Source organism: Cnephaeus nilssonii, assembly GCF_951640355.1.
Source record: "Cnephaeus nilssonii genome assembly, chromosome: 5".
Lineage (NCBI taxonomy): Eukaryota > Metazoa > Chordata > Mammalia > Chiroptera > Vespertilionidae > Cnephaeus > Cnephaeus nilssonii.
Window position 1 is genome coordinate 26261793 of NC_137076.1, and position 22164 is coordinate 26283956.

Sequence of the window (22164 nt, forward strand, 5' to 3'; positions counted from 1 at the left end):
TCTTGCCTTATTGCTTTACAGTGATGAATAAATATGATGAAAACAAACATCTTTGCCTTGTTTCTGATCTTAGGGGACAGTGTTCCAAATTTCACCACTAAGCATAATAACAGCTCTTGAATTTTTCATAGTTAATGGCATCTTTTAGGCAAGCAGTATCTTTTTTTTCTTTTCTCCATATTTTCTTTTCTTTTTTTTTTTATTGTCTAAAGTTTTACATATGTGTTCTTTTTCCCCATTTGCCCGCGCCCCAGCCATTCCCACCCTGGGCAAGTCCCCACTGCCCCAGTGTCTGTGTCCATTGGTTATGCTAATATGCATGCATACAAGTCCTTTGTTTGCTCTCTAACCCCCTCTCCCCTACCACTTGTTTCTGGATCTATTCTTGTTCATCAAATTATGTTGATCATTATATCCCACATATGACTGAGATCATGTGATATTTATCTTTCTCTGACTGGCTAATTTAGCTTAGCATAATGCTCTCCAGTTTCATCGATGCTGTTGCAAATGGTAAAAGTTCCTTCTTTTTTATAGCAGCACTAGAGGCCTGATGCACGAAATTCGTGCAAGAGTAGGCCTTCCTTCCCCTGGCTGCTGGCACTGACTTGCCCCTTTCACCCGGGACCTGGGCTTCCCTCGCAGCCCTGGCTTTGTCCAGAAGATCGTCTGGAAGGACGTCTGGTCTAATTAGCATATTACGCTTTTATTATTATAGATAGCATTCCATAGTGTAGATGTACCACAGTTTTTAATTCATCATCTGCTGATGGGCACTTAGGCTGTTTCCAAATCTTAGCTATTATAAATTGTGCTGCTATAAACACAGGGGTGCATATAACCTTTCTGATCGGTGTTTCTGGTTTCTTGGGATATAGTCCTAGAAGTGGGATCACTGGGTCAAATGGGAGTTCCATTTTTTACTTTTTGAGGAAACTCCACACTGTTCTCCACAGTGGCTGCACAGTCTGCATTCCCACCAGCAATGCAGGAGGTTTCCTTTTTCTCCGCATCCTTGCCAGCACTTGTCCTTTGTTGATTTGTTGATGATAGCCATTCTGACAGGTGTGAGATGGTAACTCATTGTTGTTTTGATAGCACTATTTTTCAACCATCCATATCATATGGGCTCTCTATGTTATGGAAGGAGTGTTAAAAGGAAGGAGAAAATCCAGTCAATAAAATATGAGAGACCAAGATTGCTTGTATCTTTGAGTGAAAACATATGGCACATTGTTATTATATACACTAGAGGCCTGGTGCATGAAATTCATACACTTGGGGGGGGGCGGTTCGCTCTGCCCAGCCTGCACCCTCTCCAATCTAGGACCCCTCAGGGGATGTCCGACTGCCAGTTTAGGCTCGATAAACCGGCAGTCAGACATTCCTTTCACAATCTGGGACTGCTGGCTCCCAACTGCTCGCCTGCCTGACTGCCTGGTTGCCCCTAACTACTTCTGCCTGCCAGCCTGATCATCCCCTAACCACTCCCCTTCCAGCCTGATCTACGCCTAATTGCTCCCTTGCTGGCTCGATCGCCCCAACTGCCCTCCCCTGCTGGCCCAGTCGCCCACAAATGCCCACTTCTGCCAGCCTGGACACCCCCAACTGCCCTCCCTGCAGGCCTGGTCCCCCCCAACTGCCCTCCCCTGCTGGCCTGGTTGCCCTTAACTGCCCTCCCTGCAGGCCTGGTCCCCCCTCCCCCTCCCTCCAGCCATCTTGTGGCAGCCATCTCTGACAACATGGGGGCGGCCATCTTGTGTGAGGATGTGAGGATCAATTTGCATATTACCTCTTTATTATAATAGGATATTGATTGATAGTTTGAAATGACCAAAATAGCTATGGTTTATTGAGTGATTACTATGTCAGACACTATTTGAAGCACTTTATAGCTATAATGCATTACTCTTCACAAAAAAGCATTGAGATAGATGCTGTCATTATCTACATTTTACAGATGAAGAAAAAGAGACAGAGAAACAGCTTGCCCAAGGTCACATAGCTTGTGAGTAGCTAAATCTGCGTTGCTTCAGAATGCACATTTTACCTACTACATATTATTATTAAAAAGAGTAATTCATGGAAATAGTATGTTTTGCACAGCAATAAAGTTTGACATTCTTTTGCTTCAATATTAACTCAAAGTACAACTTCTGAACAGTAATTTGTAATAGTTAACATTTAAAAAAATTTACCATGTGCCACATACTCATGGATCCTCTTTTGGTTATGTACTTTTCTTAACACAAAAACTTAAACTTTAGCCCTGGCTGGTGTAGTTCAGTTGGTTGGAGCATCATCCAACATATTGAAAGGTCTCGGGTTTGATTCCCCAGCATGTCACATGCCTGGGTTGTGGGTTCAGTCCCCAAATGGGGCGTATGTGAGAGGCAACCAATCGATGTTTCTCTTTCTCTCCCTTTCTACAAAATCAATAAGTATATCCTTGGGTAAGGTTTTAAAAAAATTAATTGCAAAATTTAATTTTATAAATTGACTGCTTCTGATTTAAAGATGAACATCCTCCTTCAGTGGTCCTCTAATTTTATTCTCCTACGCCCCATTGTTTTGATTTTTTATTTTGGCAAAAAATGAAAGAAAACTCCCTCTCATCCAAACGTTCAAGTGTACTGTACAATGTCCATCATGTACACATTGTTAGCAACAGATCCCCAGACTTCCTCACCCCATCTTTCATGACTGAAACTATACCCAACCAACAACAACTCCTCACCACCCCTTCCTCTCAGCCTCTGTAACCATCATTCTACTTTCTGCTTCTATGACTTTAACTACTTTAGATGCCTCATGTAAGTGGAATCATACAATATTTGTCTTTTATGTGACTTATTTTACTTAGGACAATTTTCTGAAGATCCATTCATGTATATGACAGCATTACCTGTATTAAGGCTCAATAACAATCCATTCCTTTATGCACCACATTTTTTTTTACCCATTGATCTGTGAATGGATACTTAGATTGCTTCCACCTTTTGGCTATTGTGAATAATGTTGCAATAAATATGAGTGTGGAAACATCTCTTCTCTGAGCCTCAGATGCTTAATAGCAAATTTGGATGATATTCACTTACCCTCCAAATAGGACTGCCAGATTTAGCAGGAAAAACAACAACAAACATGCCCCAATTGGAATTTCAGAAAACAATGCATTTGGGACATACTTGTACCAAACAATTCTTCGTTGGTTATCAGAAATTCAGTTTTCAATGAGCATCCTCTATTTTATCTGGCAACTCTACTTCTAAGGTCACTATGAAGATTAGAAATAATGTAATAAAATCTATCAGTCATATGGCAAGTTTACATCAAATGTGGTATCTATTTTTATAACTTCTATATGTTTCCATTTAAAATAAGAATCCCAGGAATTAAAAATTAATTTGTTATTGCTATCTTTATGATCCTGGACAAGTTTAAGCTGTGATCCTGAGCACTTCACCTAACTTCTAAGTTTATTACAAAGTATGATCTTTGGGTGCAGACTAGGGTGCCACCTTGTTTTTATAAATAAAATTGTATTGGAACACAGCCTTGCTCATTCATGTATGTGTTGTTGATGGCTACTTTTGTGCTATGATGACAGAGTTGATAACAAAGACCATATGGCCTACAAAGCCTAAAATATTTACTACCTGCTTCTTTACAGGAAAATTTGCTGACCCTTTCTTGATGTTATTGGGATAATTGTTTACTTTATGGGGTTATGCTGAGGAGAAACCAAATGTATATAAAATGCATAGGACAGTGGTACATAGTAAAGGATCAAAGTGGAAGTTGTGGTTATCATATTAAGAGGCCAAAGGGAAAAAAATACACAAAAATTCTAGAGATGTTAAAATGGCATTTGGTAAATTATAACCCATTCCAGATGAGAAATTTTAACAGAACAAGAATATAAAGAACTAAATATGTACATTAAACTAGAACTAGTATGAGGTTTAATGCAGGAAACTTGGAATCATGTTCATTATAGTGAATAAAGTTACAAGTTCATTCTAACACTGTTATATTTCTAGAAGAGGTAACCTCTGCATTAGGACAGAAACATAAAAAAGGAAAGAGACCACAATAATGAGTAATTTCAGATAGTATGATTGTATTCATGGAAGACAACTAGAACCACTCTTAGAATAAAGAAGAGTTCCAGAAAAAGAAAAAATGATTAAAAACATGAAGGTAGTTTAAGGGAACTTTGGGAAAATGCATCATGGGGTTACAAGAGCTAGAAGAAACTGATTGGGATAGAGATATGTGTGAAGAAATAATGACAGGAAACTTCCCTACCCTGGTGAAGGAAAAGGTCTCACAAATTCAGGAATCACAGAGGGTCCCAATCAAGATAAACCTATAATTAAAACAGCAAAGTTGAAAGATAAAGAGAATATTAAAGTCAGCAAAGGAGAGATAGTCAGTAACCTACAAGGGAGCTACCGTTAGGCTGTCAACTAATTTCTCAACAGAAATGCTCTAGGCCAGAGGGAATGGCATGAAGTTTTTAATGAAAAGCAAGGATCTTAAACCAAGAATACTCTATCCAGCAAGGCTATCATTTAAACTTGAAGGTGAAATAAAGAGCTTTCTAGACAGAAGAGGGCTAAAGGAGTTTATTGCCACAGAACAAGCATTGCAATAATTGCTAAAGGGACTGCTGTAAGAAAAAGAGGAAATAGAAAGGAAGACAGGCCTAAAGTCTAAAAATGGAATAAATAAATACTTATCAATAATAACCTAAAATGTAAATGGATTAAATGCTCCAATCAAAAGACACAGTAAATGAATGGATAAGAAAACATGACCTGGGCAAAATGCACAACTCCTTAGACACATACAATTTTTCAAAACTCAACCAGGAAGAATCAGAGAACCTGAATAGGCTAATAACAACTAATGAAATTGAAAATTTATTAAAAAAAACCCCTCCCTGCAAACAAAAGTCCTGGATCTGATAAATTCACAGGCAAATTATAAACATTCAAAGAAGAACTAATACCTATGCCTATGCTTTTTAAACTATTGCAAGAAATTCAAGGGGAAGAAAGACTTCCAAGCTGTTTTTACGAGGCCAGCATTGTCCTAATTGCAAATCCAGATAAAGCCACTACACAGAAAGAAAACTATAGGTCAATATCCCTGATGAACATAGATGTTAAATCCTTAATGAAATATTAGGAACTAGGATCCAGTAATACATTAAAAAGATCATACACCATGATCAAGTGGGATGCAAGGTTGGTAAAACATTTGCAAATAAATAAATGTGATACATCATTTAAATAAAATTAAGGATAAAAACACAAGATCTTATCCATAGATGCAGGAAAAGCACTTGACAAAATAAAAAACCCCATTTATGATAAAAACTCTTAGCAAAGTGGGCATACAGGGACCATACCTCAACATAATAAATACCACATAAAAAAAACCCTAGGGCCAACATCATACTCAATGGGCAAAAACAAAAAGTGCTTCACTTAAGATCAGGAGCAAGACAGGGCTGTCCGCTTTCACCACTCTTAACACAGTACTGGTAGTACTAGCCACGGGAATCACACAAGAATAAAAAATAAAAGGAATAAATAAAATTGTCATTATTTGTAGATGACATGATACAGTACATAGAAAACACTAAGAACTCCACCAAGAACTACTGTATTAGATTTAAGAAATGAATTTGGCAAAGTATCAGGATACAATATTAATATCTGGAAATCAATGACATTTTTATACACAAGAATGAACTTCAGAAACTAAAAAGAAAAATCCCATTTATCATTGCAACAACAAAAAAATAAGGTACCAAGGAATAAACTTAACCAAGGTGGTAAAAGACCTGTACTCAGAAAACTATAGGATGGTGTAAATAGAAATAGAGGAAGATACAAACAAGTGGAAGCATATACTGCATTCATGGACTGGAAGGATTAACTTTATAAAAATGTCCATCCTACCCAAAGCAACCGATAGATTCAATACCTAGTAAAATACCGATAGTATATTTCATGGATCTAGAACAAATATTCCAAAAATATACTGAACCAAAATACCCCAAATAGCTGCAGGAATCTTAAGAAAAAAGAACAAAGTTGGAGTGATCACAATACCAGATATCAAACTATATTACAAAGCCATTATAATCAAAATAACCTTGTACTGGCACAAGAACAAACATGTAGATTAATGGAACAGAACAGAGAGCCCAGAAACCAACCCACATCTCTGTGGTTAATGTATATTTGAAAAAAGCAGGCAAGAGCATACAACAGAATAAAGACTATCTCTTCAATGAAAGGTATTGGGAAATTGGACAGGTACATGCAAAAAAAAAAAAAAAATGACAGAGAGAGAAAGAAAGGAGACCACCAATTTATACCATACACAAGAATAAACTCAAAATGGATAAAAGATTTAAATGTAAGTTATCCTATCTACTAAAAGAGTAATAAGCAAATTAACCATCACTCCCTGCTGGCCGCTACACCCACAAGCCACGCCCATTAACCACACCCATCAGCCAATCAGGAGCAAGTATGCAAATCAACCCAACCAAGATGGCTATGGCCAAGGAGAGAGCAGGAGGGAGGCTTGGGTTTCCCCAGCGATGGAGGAAGCCAAGCTTTCCACACACCCTGGCCAGCCCAGGCCTCTGCTCAAGGCTACAAAGTTTCAATTATAGAAGATAAATAAATTCCAGCAGAAATGGCTGCTGCCACAGAGCGAGCAGAAGGCTTGGCTCTGCTCCAGGTTACAAAGTTTTAATTATAGAAGATAAATAAATCCCAGATACCAGGGCCTCTGCTTGGGTTGCCGGGGTGTGTGGCCAGCCTGCAAACCACCACAGGACCCTCGCCCAGGCCACCCCACGCCCCAAGGGAACCCCCACCCTGATCCGGGACCCCCTTCAGGGAAAACCAGCCGACCCCAACCGGTACACCAGGCCTCTATCCTATTTAATAAAAGAGTAATATGCAGATTGACCATCATTCCAACACACAAGATGGTTGCCCCCATGTGGTCAAAGATCCTGCCCCCATGTGGACATAAGATGGCCACCACAAGATGGCCAACAGGGGAGGGCAGTAGGGGGGGACAAGGCCTGCAAGGGAGGGCAGTTGTGGGTGATCAGGCCAGCAGGGGAGGGCAGTTGGGAGGGACCAGGCCTGCAAGGGAGGGCAGTTGGGGGCGATCAAGCCTGCAAGGGAGGGCAGTTAGGGGTGACCAGGCCAGCAGATGAGGGAAGTTTGGGGCAAACAGGCTGGCAGGGGAGCAGGTAGACATCAATCAGGCTGGAAGGGGAGTGGTTAGGGGGTGATCAGGCTGGCAGGCAGAAGCAGTTAGGGGCAATCAGGAAGGCAGGCAGGCGAGCAGTTGGGAGCCAGCAGTCCTGGATTGTGAGAGGGATGTCCGACTGCCTGTTTAGGCCTGATCCTACCTGGATAGGGTCTAAACGGGCAGTCGGACATCCTTCGAGGGGTCCCAGATTGGAGAGGGTGCAGGCTGGGCTGAGGGACACCCCACCCCCGTGCACCAATTTCGTGCACCAGGCCTCTAGTAAACCCATAAAAAACTGAGAGGAAAACAGGCAGTAAAATCTCAGGCATCTCACAGGGTAGTATTTTCTTTTATACTTCTCCTAGGCCAAGAGAAGCGAAGAAAAAAAATAAACAAATGGGACTACATCAAACTAAAAAGCTTCTGCGCAGTAAAAAGAAAACATCAGCAAATTAAAAGGGAACCCACTGTATCATTCACCAATGATACATCTGATAAGGGGTTCAATTCCAAAATATATAAAGAACTTATACAACTCAACACCAGGAATACAAATGGGGGCTGGAGCAGGGTGAAGGGGGTCAACTGCGGGGAAGAGGACATCTGTAATACTTTTAAAAATAAAGATAAATTAAAAAAATAGGTAGAGACCTGAAGAGACACTTCTCCAAGAGGACATACAGATGGCCAATAGGCCAATGAAAAGATGCTCAATGTCACTAATCCTCAGAGAGATGCAAATTAAAACTGCAATGAAGTTTTAAAACCTCACACCTTCCAGAATGGCTACCATCAATAAATCAATAAACAAAAGTGCTGATGAAGATGTGGAGAAAAGGGAACCCTGGTACACTGCTGGTGGGACTGCAGACTGGTACAGCCACTGTGGAAAACTGTATGGAGTTTCTTAAAAAAATTAAAAATGAAACTGCTGTTTGATCCAGCAATCCCACTACTGGGAATATATCCTAAGGTTTTTGAAACACCAATCAGAAAGAATATATGCACCCTTATGTTCATAGTAGCATTATTTACTACTAGAGGCCCGGTCCACGAAATTTGTGCACGGGTGGGGGGGGGGGAGGAGGGGTCTCCCTCAGCCCAGCCTGCACCCTCTCCAATCTGGGATCCCTCTCACAATCCAGGACTGTGAATTGCCCAAATGCCCATCAGTAGATGAGTGGATAAGAAAGCTGTGGTACAGTTACACAGAGGAATAATATGTGGCTGTATAAGAGAAGGAGCTCTCACTCTTGCAACAGCATGGATCAACCTGGAGATTATTTTGCTAAGTAAAATAAGCCAGTCCAAAAAAAAGAAAAGCCAAATATCACATGATCTCACTTATATATGGAATCTAATTAACCAAATAAACTGATGAACAAAATAGGACTAGAGGCATGGATACATGGAATAGAATGACAGATCTCAGAGGGGAGGCTGGAGGACTGGAATAGATTAACCAAAGAACATACATGTGTATAAGCTTAGTCTGTGAACACAGACAAAAATGTGGTGAAGGCCTGGGGTAGGATGGGGCTGGTTGGAGGAAGGCAAAGTGGTGGAAAATGGGGGCCATCTGTATTACTGTCTACAATAATACAAAAGAAGAGTGCTAGATAATGGAAATGTACAATTTAATTATATTCTAATATGCCAATACAAATCAATTAACAATAAATGAAAACAATGATATTACTTAAATTAGCAACAAAAAAATTACCAAGGAATGAAATCCATAAGAAATGAGAACTCATATAGGAAAAGCATGAAGCTCTTCTTGCAGACATAAACATGTTCAAATATGAAAATATTTTTATATTCTAGCATGGAAAATACATATCTGAAAATCAAAATTGCAAGTGAAATTACAAAAAAATTTTAATTGATGTTTAGAGGGGGAGGAAGAAGAGGGGCAAGAAAAATATTGATGTGAGAGCCATCAATAAACTGCCTCTTGCACGCCCCCTACTGGGGATTGAGCCTGCAACCTAGGCATCAATCCCAGGGATCAAACCAGCAATCTTTCAGTGTATGGAATGACATGCAACCAACTGAGCCACACTGGCCAGGGCAGCAAGTGAGTTTTTAAGTGGAAATAACAAATCTAATCTTTACAAGGAGAGTCTTCCTTTTGGATAGGTGACTAGAGGCAGGCAAGTGAACTTCCCCCTGGGATGGCATAGGGCTCAGAAGTAATTGAGCTGGACCAAGGACACTGACTCTTTCCTCCCGTGGTTCTCTAAGGTTGTGAAGTCCTCAGGGAATAGAGTTCATGGACCAATTCGGTTAATTAAGAAGACTGTGCATTGAGTGCTCAAGGGCGTACTTCCATAAATAATTAGTCTGTGTCTCCAGCCTTTCAGCTTTCCAGTCCCTGTCTAGCTGGCCTCACACCTGTGCCTCTTCCTTTCAGAACAATAATCTCCATTAGGAGGTCTGGCCCGAGCCTGTCTTTCTGCCAGTCCTGGGGACAGAACCTCAGCCATCATTGCTCACCAGGCAGAGGAGGACTGGCCCTCCTTGGTCATGCACCTGCAGAATGGCAGCCCAGCCCAGTGAGTGCCATGGGAGACAGTGGAGGGAGAGGGGCTGGGGAGCACTGTTTGCTTATTGTCAGGACAAGCAGGACATTTGGGGTAGACGGGTGGTAGGGCACCAAAATGCAGTTTCTATTCCAAGCACTATGAAGTTTATGTTTTCAGTTCTGGTGGGAGTCCAAGGACTTTTATTCAGAATTCTGCTTTTCTCTTACAATAGTTTTAATTCCCATAGAAATGACCCCCATGATGCAGGAAACAGGCCTCTCTAAACTGTCCCCTGAGCCCTAGCCGGTTTGGGATAACAGTGGAAAGAGCGCTGGCCTGCAGACTGAAGGTTCCTGGGTTCGATTCTGGTCAAGGGCATGTACCTTGCTTGCAGGTTCCCTGGCCCTGATTGGCGTGTTTGCAGGAGGCAACCAATCGATGTGTCTCTCTCACATCAATGTTTCTCTCTGTCTCTCCCTCTCCCTTTCATCTCTCTAAAAATCAATAGAAAAAATATCTTTGATTTAGCATTAACCATAAGTAAATAAATGAATGAATAAATAAATAAATAAATAAATAACAAGAACCGTTCCCTAAGTACTCCAAAATATGAGGTGTTGATGATGATGATGAGGAGGAGGATGAAGACAGTAAGCCAGATACTATGAATGGTCACCAAGGACTTCCTAAGAGCCAGGCTCTGAGCTGAGTGTCGGAGAGCTTGTTTCATTTTATCTGCATCATCTTTCCCCAACAAAGAGGTATGCACATGATCATCATTTTACAAATGAACAAATATAACTTGCACTTGGTTATGTGGTAAAATAGGAGTGAACTCAATATAGTGGAAAGTACATATGCGATTATATATGTGATGAATATATAAGAGAAAGGAAAAATACATTTCAAATATCATTATTAATATCATCAGGCTAGCTTTATGTACTTTGATTAAAATATCCTGTGATTTGAAGGTATGAACTTATCTGGATCTCTGACAGGACATTTAAAAAAATATTTCTATTGATTTCAGAGAGGAAAGAAGAGGGAGAGTTAGAAACATCAACGATGAGAAAGAATCATTTATTGGCTGCCTCCTGCACACCCTCTACTGGGGATCAAGCCTGCAACCCTGACATGTGCCCTTGACTGGAATGGAACCTGGTGCCCTTCAGTCCACAGGCTGACACTCTATCCACTGAGCCAAAGCAGCTAGGGCTCTGACAGGACATTTTATTTAGTCCTTGTACAAGTAGATACTGAGTGAATGGAGGGAAATGACTGAATCTCATTAATTTGTGATTCCCAGAGCCTATACTGTCTTTGGCACTGAGTAGCCAACCAAAACAAAAAAATCCCTGTTAAACATTAACTAGATCCTTAGTTTACACCAGCACAGAGTAGGCAAAAAGGCTTCCACCCACTGGCTGCTTTTCTGCCTGTCCTTTCATCCCATTCAGGAGTATTCCATAGGACTAGAGACACGATGCAATAGGGACTATGTATATCTATGACATGAACTTCCTAGGGACCTATTATTTTCTGTTTATAAGACATACATCATTCAATTGCCAAAACATTCTGGCAATTTTAAATATGGAACAATTTCAAAGTACGGGAAAGGAGAAGATTAATCTTACTTCATGGACTGAGACACTTTTAGGATTTCACATTTAGGATGCCAAGTCATTCAGTGTTCAAGTCCCCTGGGACAAGGAAGGCTTTGGCCTCTCTGCCATGTAATTAAATAAAAGTCATTAAATATTTCTTGAGATTAAATATATCAATAACCTGCTATTGCAAGAGTACTTTAATTCTGATTAAAATGCAATAGCTGAATATATTAATTGCCAAACTTCTGGGGGTATTAGTCTCCCATTTGTAGGTAAAAAATGCTATCAGGGAGAGGTTGAGATATTTGCACACACTCTAAATTTACAGTGTGAAAGATGTGGGACTCAAACTTTCATCTCCTGACTCCTGGCCCAGACTCTCTCCCATCCACTAGACCTGAACAAATATATTTTTTCTCAAGTTTGTTTTGTCTAAGATGAGGAAACAGAGGCAAAATAATTGATTTCTCCTACTAGGACTCAGTGAGGTCATCTGTGAATAACGGGATGGACTAAGTGATTCAGAAGGGTCCTTCTGGAATATATATTGTGGTTTATAGGGGCTTTCTATAAATAGTAATGGTTTTTCCATTTCTTTTAGGAAATCTAAGATATGCAAGCATTATTTCCTCTAGAAGTTGAGAATTTCATGTGATCTGTCATGAAATGACTATTACTAGACAGATTTTGGGGCATCCTGGTTCTACATCTCAGCAATAAGAGCAGGTAATTGATTGCATTTGATTTTTTTTTATTGGAGAAAAATTTAGACAACTAGTAGTAAAATTCAATGTGTACCGATTTTTACAATGCTGGCAATTATACTTCACACATATCTATCTTACAGACATTCTCACTTGTGTGATTTGGACAGGTAAAACAATTTGCATAGGATTGTCATTATAATGAATTAAAAATAGAATCTATTTCTCTGGCAATATTATACATTAGCTTAAATTTTTAAACTAGATGCATGTACTTCACAGAAAGATTTAAAATATGAAGTATTTTTTTAAAACATGAAGTTTTAATGAGAACATTACAGGGATAACATGTGTAGTGTGATACTTTACAACTAAATTTTCAGGAAGACTGTTTATGAGTACAAAATAAATCTTAACATTATGGTAGCATTGGCAAGAATATATACCCACCAAATTACTGACAATGGTTGACTTTGTGGGACAGGTATGCAGGGGAATGGGATAGAAACAAAACAGAAATTTTATTGGTGATATTTCAAATCTCTATAAAATATAAGTTCTGAAGCAAATATTACTGAATGGTTACATTTTAAAAATGATGAGTGGGTATAATGATAATAATAGATAACATTAATGCAACATTTGCTAAGTGCCTGGTAATGTTCTAACGCAATGATTCTCAACTTGGCTGTATATTGGAATCATCATCAGACTCACACATAGAAATTCTTATTTAACTGATTCTAGGCTGTAGCTAGGGCATCAGTATATTTTAAAAGATCCACAGGTAATTATAGTGGCCCATCAGAAGTGAGAGTCACTGGTCTATATTAATTTAATTTAATTTCTTGCAGCAACCCTATAAAGTAGGTTCCATTTTAATCCCCATGTTATAAATGTAGAAACTACCCAGGCTTTTGTTATGTTATTTTATGTGCTTTCCTCTTTTGCATTTTTCTCAAATTAAATCATATTTTTACCTGCCAGGAAAAAGGGAGTTTCAAGTTGTCTTCAGGGAGCTGGTTGAAAGAGAATTGTAATTCCTGTTAGTAGGAAGGGTTGATATAAAAATTCTCAACTAGACTTCAAAAGACTTAGTTTTATACATAGCTTTGGGACTTCCGTTGGGTGTAAAACCCCAACTGTAAATAAGATGGTTGATTTGATGAGAAAAGAATGCTTCACAAATTTTAGAATTAGAAGCATGTTTAAACACTTTAACCTAGTCGCTACATTATGGAGAAAAGCAAAGGAAAGAGCAGTTTCAAACACAAAGACTCCCTGAGATTGTATAGTGTGATATAAATAACCTGCCTGAAAAGCCTAGGTGTAGGATTAATATTTGAAAATACTTTTTTGCATCTTCAAAAAACATTTATTTAATAAATCGATTGGGGTGACATTGGTTAACATGAACATATAGGTTTCAGGTGTGGGTTTCTATGTTACAAGTTCTGTATATTGCATTGTGTGCCCGCCCCCCAAAATAAAATCTTCTCCTGTCATCACATATTAGAACTCCCTTCTTCCCTACCCCCTTCTCTCTGGCAATCACTATACTGGTGTTTGTGTTCACAATTTTCAGTTTTATATCTCACATATGAGTGAAATCATACAGATCTTAGCTTTTTCTGACTTATTTCACTTAGCATGATGTTCTCAAGGTCCATCTATGTTGTTGCAAATGGCATTATTTCATTCTTTCTTATGGCTGAGTAGTGTTCTATGATGTATATGTACCACATCTTTATCCAGTCCTCTATCACGGGTCATGGTTGTTTCCATGTTTTGGCCACTTTGGATAATGCTGCAATGTACATAGGGGTGCATATATCTTTGCAAATACATGATTTTGAGTTTTTAGTTATATACCCAGGAGAGGGATTGCTGGGTCGTCTGGTAGCTCTATTCTTAATTTTTTGACGACTGGATTCCATACTGGATGTATCAGTCTATATATGGACAGATAATTTTTGACAAAGGAGTTTGAAACACAGGATGGAATAAAGATAGTTTCTTTGATAAATGTTGTTGGGGAAACTGAAAAGCCACATGCAAATGAATTAAACTGAATTACAGTTTGTCCCTATGTACAAAAGTGAATTTAAAATGGATCAAAGACCTAAATATAAGACCCCAAACAATAATTACATAGAAGAAAACCTATGGACCTTGGCCATAGAAGACATTTTATGAACTTGACCTCAAAGACAAGGGAAATAAAGGCAAAAATAAATGAATGGGACTATATAAAACTAAAATGCTTCTGCACAGCAAAGAAACTGACAATAAAACAAATAGCCAGCCAGATTGGAGATGATATTTGCAAAAAGTAGCTCCAACAAAAGTAGCTCCAAACTCAAAATTATGTATTTGCAAAGGTTTACTTTCCAAAATATATAAAAAATTAATAAAGCTCAACACCAAACAAACAACCTAATCAAAAAGTAAGCAGAGGACCTGAAAATTCACCTCTCCCAATAGCCAATAGATATATGAAAAGATGTTCAACCTCAGTAGCAGTTAGGGAAATACAAATTAAAACTACAATGACCTACCACCTTACACCCGCTAGAGTGCCCATTATCAGCAGGTTGAGCAATAAGAAGTGTTGGAGAGGTTGTGGCAAAAAAGGAACACTCATTCACTGCTGGTGGGAATGTAGACAGGTACAATCACTATGAAAAGACTTTTAAAAGAAAACACAGCCCTAGCCCCTTTGGCTCAGTGGATAGAGCATTGGCCTGCAGACTAAAGGGTCCCAGGTTTGATTCCTACCAAGGGCACTTACCATGGTTGCCAGCTCAATCGCCCCCCCCCAGCCAGTAGGGGGCCTGCAGGGGGGAGCCAATCCATGATTCTCTCTCATCATTAATGTTTCTCTCTCTCTCTCTCTCTCCCTTCCTCTCTGCAATCAATAAAAAATATATTAAAAAGAAAAACAAAACAAAACAGATATTTGAGTGAGCACTTATTTCCATTGAGTATGGATACTGGGGAAAACCAAATGATAATAAAAGTCCAGGATGATAACTGTCATAGAAATATTCCAAGTGATTAATTACATTTGACTTTAATTTAGAATACTGGTAATGATAAAAACATGTATAAATATTCCTAATTTAAATGTTTTTGGTATAGTACTTTGGTAAATTAAGGTATATTTGCTTTCCAGTGTCTTTGAACTGGAGTGATTTAAATAAAATTTAATGATTGATTTTATTTTTTAAAATTTAATTTTAATGTTTAAAGTATTACATATAGTAGTACATATATCTCCTCTTTTTCTCTATTGACCTTCCCTCAGCCTCCCCTACCCCCTGTTGCATGCCCTCATCCCACTGCCCCAGTGTCTTGTGTCCATTGGTTGTGCTTATATGGATGCATACAAGTCCTTCGGTTAACTCTTTTCTCCTCTCCCCAACACTCCCAGCCTTCCTGCTGTAATTTGACAGTCTGTTCGATGCTTTACTGCCTCTGTATCTATCTTTATGTTCATCAGGTTATAATGTTCTTTATTTTCCATAAATGAGTGAGATCATGTGGTATTTTTGCCTGGCTTATTTCACTTAGCATAATGCTCTCCAGTTCCATCCATGCTGCTGCAAATGGTAGGAATTCCTTCTTTTTTTATAGCAGTGTAATATTCCATTGTGTAGATGTACCATAGTTTTCTAATCCACTCATCTGCTGATGTTCATTTAGGCTGTTTCCAAATCTTAGCTATGGTGAATTGTGCTGCTATGAACATAGGGGTGCATATATCCTTTCTGATTGGTGTATCTAGTTTCTAGGGGTATATTCCTAGAAGTGGAATTACTGGGTCAAATGGGAGCTCCAATTTTAGTTTTTTGAGAAAATTCCATACTGTTCTCTACAGTGGCTGCACCAGTCTGCATTTCCACCAGCAGTGCACGAGGGTTCCTTTTTCTCTGCATCCTCGCCAGCACTTGTTGTTTGTTGATTTGTTGATGATAGATATTCTGACAGGTGTGAGATGGTATCGCATTGTCGTTTTGATTTGCATCTCTCGGATAATTAGTGACATTGAGCATGTTTTCATATATCCCTTGGCCTTCCTTCTGTCTTCTTTTGAAAATATTCTATTTAGGTCCATTGCCCATTTTTTTTATTGGATCATTTATCTTCTTTTATTAAGTTGTATAAGTTCCCTGTAAATGTTGGAGATTAAACCTTTATCAGTGATACCATTTGCAAATATGTTCTCCCATACGGTGGGCTTTCTTGTTGTTTTGTTGATGGTTTCTTTTGCTGTAAAAAAGCTTTCTATTTTGATGTAGTCCCATTTGTTTATTTTCTCTTTAGTTTCCATTGCCCTAGGAGTGGTATCAGTGAAGAAATTCCTTCGATATCTGTATGAGATATCTCTGCCTGTGGATTCCTCTAGTATTTTTATGGTTTCCCATTTTATGTTTAAGTCCTTTATCCATTTTGAGTTTATTTTTGTGTATGGTGTAAGTTGGTGGTCTAGTTTCATTGTTTTGCATGTATCTGTCCAATTTTCCCAACACCATTTATTGAAGAGACTGTCTTGACTCCATGGTATGTTCATGCCTCCTTTGTCTAATATTAATTCAGCATAGTGGTTTGGGTTGATATCTGGGTTCTCTATTCTATTCCATTGATCTATATGCCTGTTCCTGTGCCAGTACCAGGTTGTTTTGAGCACAGTGGCTTTGAAATACAGCTTCAAATCTGGTATTGAGATCCCACCTATTTTGTTCTTCTTTCTCAGGATTGCTGTGGCTATTTGGGGTCTTTTTTTATTCCAGATGATTATTTGGAGAGTTTTTTCTAGGTCTGTGAAATATGCCATTGGTATTTTAATGGGGATTGCATTGAATCTATAGATTGCTTTGGGTAGTATGGACATTTTAATGATGTTGATTCTATCAATCCAGGGACATGGTATGTCCTTCCAACTGCTTATGTATTCCTCTATCTCTTTTTTCAGTACCCTGTAGTTTTCCGCATATAGGTCTTTTACCGCCTTAGTTAAGTTTATTCCTAGGTATCTTAATTTTTTTTGGTGCGATGGTAAATGGGATTGCTTTTTTAGTCTCTCTTTCTGTAAATTCACTAGTGGTGAATAGAAATGCCATAGATTTCTTGGCATTAATTTTGTATCCTGCTACATTGCCAAATTCATTTATTAAGTCTAATATTTTTTTATGGAGTTTTTAGGTTTTTTTTTATGTACAATATCATGTCATCTGTGAATAAGGAGAGTTTTACTTCTTTTCCAATGTGGATGCCTTTTATTTCTTCTTGTCTAATCTCAATGGCTAATACTTCCAGTACTATGTCAAACAGGAGTGGTGAGAATGGGCATCCCTGTCTTGTTTCTGTTCTTAGGGGAAATGGTTTTAGTTTTTGCCCATTGAGTATGATGTTGGCTGTGGGTTTGTCATATATGGCTTTTATTATGTTGTGGTATGATCCTTCTATTCCCACCTCACTGAGAGTTTTTATCAAAAATGGGTGTTGGATTTTGTCTAATGGTTTTTTCTGCATCAATTGATATGACTATGTGGCTTTTTCTCTCAATTTGTTTATGTGATGTATCACGTTTATTGATTTTCGGATATTGTACCATCCTTGCATCCCTGGGATAAATCTTACTTGGTCATAGTGTATGATCTTCCTGATGTACTGCTGGATCCAATTTGCTAGAATTTTGTTGAGGATTTTGGCACCTATGTTCATGAGGGATATTGGCCTGTAATTCTCTTTTATTGTGTTGTCTTTATCTGGTTTTGGTATTATGGTGATGCTGGCTTCATAGAATGAGCTTGGAAGTGTTCCTTCCTCTTGAATTTTTTGGAATAGTCTGAGGAGGATAGGTTTTAGTTCTTCCTTGAATGTTTGGTAAAACTCCCCTGTGAAGCCGTCAGGCCCCGGGCTTTTGTTTGCAGGAAGCTTTTTGACAACTGCTTAAATTTCTTCCATAGTTATCAGCCTATTGAGATGTTTAGATTCTTCCTGATTGATTTTTGGAAGGTTATATTTTTCTAGGAATATGTCCATTTCCTCCAGATTGTCCAGTTTGTTGGAACAGAGTAGTTCATAGTATTTTTAAACAATTCTTTGTATTTTGGTGGGGTCTGTTTGTTATTTCTCCTCTTTCATTTCTCATTTTGTTTTTTTGGGTCCTCTCTCTTTGCTTCCTGTTGAGCCTTCCTAGAGGTTCGTCAATTTTGTTTATCTTTTCAAAGAACCAGCTCTTGGTTTTAATGATCTTTTGTATTGTTTTTTTGGTCTCTATGTCATTTATCTCCACTCTGATTTTTATTATTTTCTTCCTTCTGCTTACCCTGGGCTTCTCTCTTTCTAACTGTTTGAGTTGTAGGGTTAGGTAATTTATTGTCATTGTTTCTTGTTTTTTTGCAGTAGGCTTGTAGAGCTATGAACTTCCCTCTCAAGGCTGCATTCGTTGTGTCCCATAGATTTTGGATTGTTGTGTTTTCATTGTCGTTTGTTGTCATGATGTTTTTTATTTCTTCTTTGATCTCTCTGGTAACCCAGTCCTTGTTTAATAGCATGTTATTTAATCTCCATGTGTTTGATTTTTTTGGATTGTTTTTATTGTAGTTGATTTCCAGTTTTATGCCACTGTGATCTGAGAAGATGCTTGATATGATTTCTATCTTCTTGAATTTGAAGAGACTTTGCTTGTGACCCAATATATTGTTTATCTTTGAAAAAGACCCATGTGCACTTGAGAAGAATGTATATTCTGTGGCTTTGGCATGAAATGTTCTGAAGATGTCAATTAATTCCATCTGGTCTAGTGAGTCATTTAGGATTGATGTTTCTTTGCTGATTTTTTGTTTAGAGGATTTGTCCAATGGTGATAGTGGGTATTAAAGTCCCCTACTATGATTGTATTGCTGTCCATCTCTCCCTTGATATCCTTCAGGAATTTTTTTAATGTATTTGGGTGCTCCTGTATTGGGTGCGTATATGTTTACCAGAGTTATTTCTTCTTGTTGGATTGTTCCCTTTAGTATTATGAAGTGGCATTCCTTATTTTTTTATGTTATTCACTTTGAGATCTATTTTGTCAGATATAAGTATTGCTACCCCAGTTTTTTTTCATTTCCATTTGCCTGAAAAAAGTTTTTCCATCCCTTCACCCTCAGTCTGTGTGTGTCTTTTTTTCTGAGGTGGGTTTCCTATATACAGCAGATATATGGGTCATGTTTTCCTATGCACTCAGTTACTCTATGCCTTTTGATTGGGGCATTTAATCCATTTACATTTAGCACTATTATTGATAGGTACTTGTTTGTCGCCATTTTTATTCTTCACCCCTGTGTTCCTTCTTCACTTCCTATTTCTTTTTTTTACAGCAGACCCTTCAGCATTTCTTACATTGCTGGTTTGGTAGCAATAAACTCCCTTAGTCCTTTTTTGTCTGTGAAGCTCCTGATTCCACCTTAAATTTAGAATGATAGCCTTGCTTAATATAGTATGCTTGGATTCAGTCCCTTGCTTTGCATCACTTTGTATATTTCATTCCATTCCCTTCTGGCCTGGTGTGTTTCTGTTGAGAAATCAGTTAATATTCTAATAGGAGATCCCTTGTAGGTAACTTTCTGTCTCTCTCTGGCAGAAATCAAACCAGAGAGAGACAGAAAGTTACCTACTCAAGATTTAAGATTCTTACTTTGTCGTTGGTGTTCGGCAATTTAATTATGATGTGTCTGGTGTCAGTCTTTTGGGGTTCAACTTGTTTGGGACTCGCATAGTTTTGGTTTTTTTTTCGAATATCAGCGAAGTTTTCTGTCATTATTTCTTCAAACAGGTTTTCTACTCCTTGCTTCTCTTCCTCTCCTTCTGGTACCCCTATTATATGAATGTTGTTTCATTTTGTGTTGTCCCAAAACTCCCTTAGGCTCTCCTCTTGCTTTTTAAGTCTTCTTTCTAGTTGCTGCTGTGTTTGTGTGTTTTTTCCTACCTTGTCTTCTAATTCGCTGATGTGGTCCTCAGCCTCTTCTAGTCTACTGTTTAAGCCTTCCATTGTGTTCTTTTTTGCAGCTATGTCGTTCTTCATCTCCTCTTGGTTCCTTTTCATGTTGGTGGCATTCTCTTTCAGCTACTTATAGTTCTCATTGAGTTATGTGTATTTGTAATTGAGTTGTGTGTATTTGTCATCCAGCCGTTTAAACATCCTTATAGCCATTACTCTGAATTCTTTCTCAGATATGCTGCTAGCCTCAATTTCATTTAACTCCCTTTCTGGTGATTCATCTTTTTATTTCCTTTGGGGATTGCTTTTTTGTCTTCCCATGTTTTTCTGTAATGTTTTAATTGTAGGTCCGATTGGTTTGATACTCAGGTTCTTTTGGGGATGGTGCTACTGGTGTGATCTCTCAGGTCTCCTGGGCTTGGTGATCTAGTGTAGCTCCCTACTTGAGCTATTTGGGTTCTCTTGATGTAGGCCTGCGAGTTGGAAAGGTACAACTGTGGTGTTTAGAAGTCAGTAGCCGTGGAGGAGGGTGTCCCAATTTTTGCTGTCTTGTGTCCATGATTGAAATCATGCATGCCCAGCAGGGACTCACAGTGGCACCCAGGTACCATCTGTTGGGGTGATGGGTCTCAGGAGGCCTGCATTCTGGAAAGGCATGGCTGTGGTGTCCAGAGTTATGTAGTTGTGGGTGGGCAGACTCAGCTTTTGCTGCTGCACCTGTGGTGGATATGCGCACGCTCCCAGTGGAGGATCACAGGTGCACCCATCGTGCATTTGCCAGCGAGGGGCACTGAAGTACTCTGAAGGGCCCTGGCACTGAAGCTGTGCAATTGAGGCGTCTGTGGGCAGGTATCCAGGATGAGTGAATTCAGAATTTCTACTGCCAGGGGGAGTGTGTCCCTGTTTGTCCACTGTTTCTTGTCATTTGTTGCCATGATGTTTTTTATTTCTTCTTTGATCTCTTTGGTAACTCAGTCATTGTTTAATAGCATGTTATTTAGTCTCCATGTGTTTGATTTTTTTGGATTGTTTTTATTGTAGTTGATTTACAGTTTTATGCTATTGTGAGTTTGCAGGTGCAGAGCTCTGATGCACTTTGAGGGGCCTGGCAATGAAGTTAAGCAGCTGGGGTGTATGTGGGCAGTTATTCAGGAGGAGGGAATTCAGAGTTTCTACTGTGGGGCAGCGCATCCTTGTCTGTACAGAATCACACCCAGCAGGGGCTCAAAGCAGCTCCCCAGAAGACCTTGTGGATATATGGGCCCAGGGTGCCTGCCTTTTGGAAATGTGCTCTTCTGTGGTGGAGAGTTTGCCGGCGCAGAGCTCTGATGCACTTTGAGGGGCCCTGGTGCTGAATTTACACAGCTGGGGTGTCTGCAGACAGTTATTCAGGCAGAGGAAATTCAGAATTTCTACTGAGGGGCAGTGCGCCCTTGTCTGTACAGAATCACATCCAGCAGGGGCTCCCAGTGGCTCCCAGGCGCAGCCTACAGAGTGGTGTGCCCTGGATGCCTGTGTGGCTGGAAATGCATGAAAGTGGTGTCTGGAGTTCTGCCTCTGGGGAGGGAGAAGATGCACTTACTGCTGTGGGAACGGTGCACCTTTGGAGGTGGAGGTCCTGGGGTCTGCGGGTCTGCAGCTGGGGTAGCAGGGTTTTGGCTGGAGTGGCTGCTGGGTTGTGGGCAGTGTCAAAGTCCTGCCTGGGTGGTGATGCTGGTGAGTTCCTAGAAAAGGCCGCTGTCCCCTTCAAGATGGCATGGGCTCCGTGCCCAAGTCCTGCAGTCCAGGGAGTGCCCACAGTGGTAGTAGTCTCTCTTTGTCCAAGAGAGCCTGGTCTGAGAGCTCCTGCTGCTCCTGTGAGATTTAATTGTCCCTCACTCACACGCATACACAACACACACATCCACATACTCTCCTTTCATACCCTCACTCACTTCCTCTCTCTCACCTCTGTCCTGCCAGCCACCATCTTTTTTCTTATTGATTGATTTTAGAGAGAGAATAAGGGAGAGAGCGAAACATTAATTTGT

At 39.4% G+C, this 22164-nt stretch overlaps 1 protein-coding gene across 1 annotated transcript in view; it reads left to right on the top strand.

The window, feature by feature from the left end:
- Positions 1 to 22164, top strand: part of LOC307098912 (olfactory receptor 7E24-like) — a gene marked incomplete at its 3' end in the record, with an annotated part of 280559 nt that overhangs the window by 170878 nt on the left and 87517 nt on the right. The window lies entirely within an intron of this gene.